Source organism: Orycteropus afer, unplaced genomic scaffold (genome assembly GCF_000298275.1).
Source record: "Orycteropus afer afer isolate SDZICR_OR568_19922 unplaced genomic scaffold, OryAfe1.0 scaffold00021, whole genome shotgun sequence".
Classification (NCBI taxonomy): domain Eukaryota; kingdom Metazoa; phylum Chordata; class Mammalia; order Tubulidentata; family Orycteropodidae; genus Orycteropus; species Orycteropus afer.
The window spans coordinates 17,739,203-17,746,218 of record NW_006921608.1 but is presented as its reverse complement, the minus strand read 5'-3'; positions in this window follow the sequence as shown (position 1 = coordinate 17,746,218).

The following is a 7,016-nucleotide window of genomic DNA, read 5'->3' as shown; positions in this document are numbered from 1 at the left end:
TTGAGTTGTGTCCCATCAGCACATGGAGGTCTGGAAAGCTTTACCTTATCCATATGAGTAAGGCTGGTTTTACTCTGATGATGCAGCTCTTTCCCAGTCCTATTTTGAGAGCCTTCTAACCTAAGTGACTCATCCTCCTCCTCTGTATTGGCCAATATTTCCAGACTATTCATAAAGTTGCATAGTAATGTATTAGACAGTGTTTCTCTGCTATTCACAAGGTTTTCCCTGGCCAATTCTTTGAGAAGTGGATGGCCTCTTCCTTCTTCTTGGTCTGTCTCAGTCTGTAAGCTGGGCTGATACCTGTGCACCATGTGCACCTCGCTGAGTTTGAAAAACCAGTGGCACAGCCTCAAGACTCACAGCAACACGTCACCACAGTAGGACAAACCAACAGACAAGTTTGTCTCCCTTAGCTGTTGGAAACCTCTCCAACCTCCCCTCGCCTGGATCCCTGCAGCTGCCTCTTCGCTCTGTTCCCTTCCCCTTGACCTTTTTCTGTCCTTTCCCCCGCTTTCCCGCCTTGCCGCTTTGGGGCATGGCCTGGGTTCCGTCCTCTCACCTGGATCCCTGAGGCTGACTCCTCCCTCACTCTGTACAGTCCCCCTGTACTGATGACTCCTAAATTTAAATCTCCAGCCTGAATCTCTCACAGGGACTCCACACCCATACATCAGCTGTTCCCCAATATCTCCATTTGGATAACTAATAGGCATCTCAGACATAACATAGCCAAAACTGAGCACCTAACTGGCCCTTCAGCTCTGCCTGACCAACCCAACCCCTACTCCTGTCTTCCCCCTTTCAGTAAGGGCAGCTCTACTATTCCAGTGGCTCAGGCCAAAATTTTTGGAGTCTTCCTCCCTTTTCTCACACCATGAATCTAGTCTATCAGAGATCCTGTTGGCTTTACCTTCAAAATATAGCCAGAACCTTATCTTTTCTCTCTCTGCCTTCACTGCTACCATCCTGGACCCAGCCACAGTCATGTTTCACTTGAACTGTTGTGACTGTCTCCTGACTGGTCCCCCTGCTTCTGCCCCTTGTGCCCACACCCCAACATAATTGTCAAAGTGGCCTTTTTTTTTTTTTTTTTCTTAATGAAAGTCAGATCATGTTGTTCTACTGCTCAAAACTCTCCAGGGGTTCTCTATCTGCTCAGAAGATAAGCCCAATTCCTGAATGCGACCCTGTAAGATCTTTCCCCATTATCTCTTTGGCTTCATCTTCTGACCCTTTCCCTTGTTCTCTGCTCTGCAGACTTACTGACTCCTTGCTGTGCCTCATGCTAAACCAACTGCCTCCCTGCCACATGGCCTTTGCACTCACTGTTCCTCTGCTGGAATTCAGGCTCTCAGACTTCCTTCTGGTCTTTATTCAAAAGTCACCTTCTCACTGAGGTTTTTCCAGATCATCCTATGTAAAATTTCAATATCCCTAACATTTCATTTATTCCTTTCCTGCTTTACTTTATCATCTTAGCCTTTATGCTACAGATTTTACCATCTTTTCTAAATATTATAGATTTTACCTCCTTATTGTCTGTGCCCCCTACCAGAATGAGAGCTCCCTCAGGGCAGGGCTCTTTGTCTGTCTAAGTCTCTGCTATCTCCCCAGTACCAATAACAGTGCTCAGCACATAGTCTTTCAGTAAATATTTATTGCTTGAATAAAGAAAGATATTGAGTTGTTAACCATTTGCTAAACACTGTGCTAAGGGTCTTATATATATTATCTCACTGTAGTCTCCACAACAACACTAAGAACATAAAATTATTCCCATTCTGCAGAAGAGAAAACTGAAACATCAAGGTTTAGTAAGTCACCCAAGGTCACACAGCCGGAAAGAAGCCCAGCCAGGATTCATCTCCACACTGTCCTACCTCAAATCCTTTATGTGCAAACACTAACAATACTGCTTCTCCATCAGGATGTCTTAGGCTAGGTTCTCTAGAGAAGCAAAACCAGTAAAGCTTACAAAGAGAGAGAGAGAAATTTATCTCAGGAAAATGGCTCACACAATTTAGAGCCTGGCAAGTCCCTAGTTCCTGAATCAAAGGTCAAGCGGGAGGCTATTCTTGACTCACCCAGATGCAGGGACTTCTGAGCCCAAGATTGGCAGGCAGTATAACAGGCTGCTAACTTCAGCAGATGACAAATCCAAGATAAGCAGGCAAAATAGCAGATTGTTGGCTCACAGGACAGCTGTGGAGTCTGGCAAATCCCAACTTTGTGGGCCAAATTTCAACCTGGAGGCTTTTCCTGACACATGCAGCTGTAGGGGCAGATGACCCCAAGATCAGCAGGTAGCATGACAGGATCCAGATTCAACAAGAAGTCCCCAAATTTTCCTAGGATGTCACCTCTCTCTCCCTCTCTTCCTCTCCCCCCTCACCCCCCCTCCTCTCTCTAGGAAGCAGGCCACACCCCTAAGGAAAAGCCCTTTCAACTGACTGGATGCTCAAAGTATATACATCAGATCTCATCATGGGGATGACCACACCACAACTGCTTAAGCCACTCAGAATCACGGTCCTGCCAAGCTGACACACAACCTTAAATATCACAAGGACAGCTGACAAAAGAAAGGACTCCTCTATTCTTGACTAAGGAGCTTTGGTGGTGCAGTGGTGAAAGCATTTGGCTGCTAATCAAAAGCTTGGTGGTTCAAACCCACCAGCTGCTCTGTGGGAGAAAGAAGAAACAGACTGCTTCTGTAAAGATTACAACCTTGTAAACCACATGGGGCAGTTCTACACTGTTCTATGGGCTCGTTCTGAGTCAAGATCAGTGGGTTTAGTTTTTGTTTTATTCTTGACTCCTTGGTCCATAATTCATTTCTCTGTGACATCTTTATCTATTGTTAGAGTCTCTTTCTCCTCAGCCCACAAATACTATAAATCTATCTTATTAAGGCAAAACAAAACAAAACAAAATACCTCTTATGTTCTCCTTCCTTGTCAAGTTTGCATCCGCTCCCCTTCACTTCCTGCCAAATTTGCAAAAGGCATGTCTGCATGCCTCCTTCTAGTCTTGTTTCAGTCACTTGAAATCATCATTCCTATCAACATGTCCGATATAGAGTCATCATCTCCTACCCTCAACCTTTTCCTCCTTTTTTAAGGCATCACTATCCCTCCACCTGCTAAAACTTGCAACTCCAAAGTCTTACCTGTGTCTTCTTTCTTTCTCCATCATAAGTTTCCCTCTTAGCTTTCTGCCTTGACCTGCTCAGAGCTTTGTTACATTTGCTAGGCAAGAGCATAGCAATATAATTGCAATAAAAGTTTATTGGGTTGAACAGAGTTTCATTGTAACCTCTCCAACCTCCGTATCCAGCCTTATCACTTTAAAATTGTATTAAGTAATCACTATTAGGATCTCTTTAATATGGACTGTTATCTACAAAGTGGTATACTTTGTGATTTGTTGACATTTGCCTTAGGTCTTTGAAATGAATCTCAATCAAAGTTCTCTTCCCCTTTTTAAAATAATACTAAGTTCCTAAGACTTCAAAATGTCTGAAAGTCCCATTGCCTAGAAGACCGAAATGAGCCAACTGACATGGTTTGGTATTTTAAGGCCAGATTGGAGGTGGGGAAAGAAACATCCTTGCTGCTCAGAAAGATGCTGATGATGCTATTTAGAAAGGGACTCTAAGGATTCCAGCTTTAAACAAACTCTAATAACAAAACACATTCAGCCAAAAGAGAAAGCTGATCTTCTGACTTAAATGGCGCCAGCAATACCACCTTCCTGCCCTCAACGAGGCTGCTGACGCTCAATGACGCACCTTCTAGGCCGTTTGTGGAAGAGCCAATCAGTTCCCTTTGAATGAAATCTTTATTCAAATGTTTAAACACTCCAGGGGAAAGTGAGGGAGAGGACAAAAGAAGTATTTCAGAAACAAACAGGGACCCAAAAGCCAAGTTTCTGTTCTTATTACTCTTCAGGTTTTGGCCCTGTGAAAACGGTCTCAATTCCATGTTTTTCTTTAAGCTGGTTTGTTTGGCAAAATCCAGTGATAATACAGAACTCTGAGGTCAATCTCACCTTTCTCAGAAAGCTACAGCTGGGAAGCTCAGTTTTCTGCGGTTGGGAAACTTTGGAAGCAATGCTGATCTACCGTTGACAACGGGAGGCGAAGATATGGGCCAGATAATTTTTTCTTTACAAATGTAAGAATCTAGGACTTTTCCCCCTTAAAAACCCAAGGCACAAGCAGCCCTTTGTTGATAGCTGAGTGTCAGTGGCTAGTGGGGGGGAGGGGAAGTGGGTGGACAGTAGGGTAGAATGAACATGGAGAATTCAGAGAGGCCACGGTCCAGTCCTCAGCTGTTAATAAGCAACACAATTGATTCCTTCCTCTTTCCCTTGTTTGTTTTTCCCTCAGATGCTCTGTTTTTCCCTCAGTCTCGCCCCTAAAGGACAAGAACTTAAGAGGAACTAGGTGACAGCAGCCTAAGTAGTCCGTGGTCAGTAATTCCGGCACAGTCGATATCACCTTCTTGGGACCCAGATCGGCTTTCTGCTTTCCTCATCTGGCCTTCCAGGTCACGCTTCCCTTCGTCTGCTTTACTTCAGGCATGTAAAACAAGTCCCTTTTCTCTGCCTGCCATTGTAAGCTCCCCTCAGTTTTAAAACAACAACAAACCCATGCCCTTGAGTTTACCGTGGTTCAGGGTGACTTCGTATGTGTCAGAGTAGAGCTATGCTCACTAGGGTTTTCAGAAGGAGATCACCAGACTGTTCTCTGAGACACCTTTGGGTGGACTCGAGCCCACAGCCTTTGGCTAATAGCTGAGTACTTACTTGTTTGCCCCACCCAGGGACTCCCCACTTAAAGACAAAGGAGGCCAAATGTGAACGGGAATCTGTTTTCATACTGGAAATTTGAATTTGATACAATATTTAGTTTTGCATTACAAACTGGGAAGTCGCAATAGGCATAATAAACCAAACCACTGCGTTGATTCTGACTCATGGCGACCCTAGTTGGTGGTTTGAACCCACCCAGTGACGCTTTGGGAGAAAAGCCTGGTGATTTCCATAAAGATTACAGCCAGGAAACCCTTGTGGAACAGTGCTACTCTGTTAACACATGGGACCGCCATGAATAGGCTTACCAGACGTGTGTTCAATGCTTATTAGGTGCTAGGCAGTGTTCTGGATGCTTACGTAATTAATTACAACAGGCTTATGAAATGAGTATTATTATTATTATCACCATCCCAGTTTTTACAGATGAGGAGGTAGAAGCACAGAGAGGCTAAGCAACTGGTCTCGGGCCACACAGCTCTTACACAGAGAAGCTGGGATTTGAACTCAGACAGTCTGACTCCAGGGTGCATGCTCGTAAGCACCCCCACTCAGACCCTGTTTGTTCCCTAAGTAAAGCCAAGTGACCAGTGGTCAAACAGTCTACATAACACTTCTCCAATCCATTCCCATGGGTGAGGGACAGCAGGTAAGGGATGCCTGAAAGAGCAGAGAGACCCATGGAGAAGGCAGTTGGCCTCTTGGACCAAGTCTTTTTCAGAATATGGGTCTTACTATGCTGAGCTCTGGTAGCATAGTGGCTAAGACACTTGCCTGCTAACCAAACGGCTGACGGTTCAAACCACCAGCCACTCCTCGAAAGGAAGGTTGGGCAATCCTACTTCCGTAGTGATACTGCCTTGGAAACCCAAGGAGGGGTCGCTATGAGTCGGGTTTGACTCGACGGCACATAACAACAACAACAACAACATGCTGAGCCAGGTACAGGGCTTGCCAAAGTGCCAACCAGCCCATCTGAGAAGTCAGAAAGGTGCCCTGGTCATTGAGGACACTTACTCTACTTACTCTACTCATTAGAGAGTAAGGCGATGCAGCAAACTGCCCAGGAGAGAGAAGGAGACTGAAGCCCCAGTGCTGGACCTTACACATATGCAGTGACCTACCATAGACACTTAGGAGCTGTGGTGGTGTAGTGCTTCTGCTGACCAGAAGGCTGGCAGTTCAAACCCACCAGCCACTCCTCAGAAGGAAGACTGGGCAATCTACTTCTGTAGTGACACTACCTCGGAAACCCAAGAGGGGGTCACTGTGAGTCGAACCGACTTGATGGCAGTGAGTTTGGCTTTTTTTTTGTTTGACCAAAGACACTTAGTTTGAATTCAGTTCGTAGACTAGAAAATAAGCAGCTTGATGATCACAAACCAAACCAAATCCACTGCCATTGAGTTGATTCCAATTCATATTCGAGACTCCAATTGGGTTTCCAAGGGTATAAATCTTTACAGAAGTAAATTGCCTCTTTTCCTCCCACTGAGCAGTGGGTTTGAACCACCCACCTTCTGGTTAGTAGCCAATCATAGTACAACCAAAAGATCTATTGGTGCCCATAACAGCGTGAGAATTATGTACCCCCCAAACTCTATATTGAAATCCTAACCCCTATTCCTGTGGACATAATCCCACTTGGAAACAGGTTTTGGTGGTTATGTATGTGTGTCAACTTGGCTGGGCCTGGTTGAGTGTCTGGGCAGCTGGTGGTAGTTATCCCCCATGATGAGACTGCAAGCAACTTCATGGTGGGATCTACCACAAGCAGCTGAGTAGCAGCTTTGGGTATGTGGTCTGCTTCCCATATAGAAGCAGCTTTGGGAATGATCTCTAGCTTATGGCACACTTGGACTCTGCATGTAGCCACGCTGTTGTTCAGCAGCCTGTATGCTCTGCCAACCTCGGGACTTACAATGGACTTAAGTTAATGGCCTGCTGGGTGGTTTGGTAACATAGGGACTGTGCCTATTCACTTGTCAACCTTGGGACTTCTCAGCCTCAGCAGCCAGCAGCTGTCTGAGTGAAGAAACATCTCTAGCTCCAGTAGGCCGGGAGCAGGAGGCAAGCTTGACCTCAACGTTGAGGGGCTTTCACCCAGCCCCTAAAGCCTGGCACTTTGAACTTGGACTTAAAGCCTCCAAACTGTAAGAGAATAAACTCCTGTTTGTTAAGGCCATCCCATTTGTGGT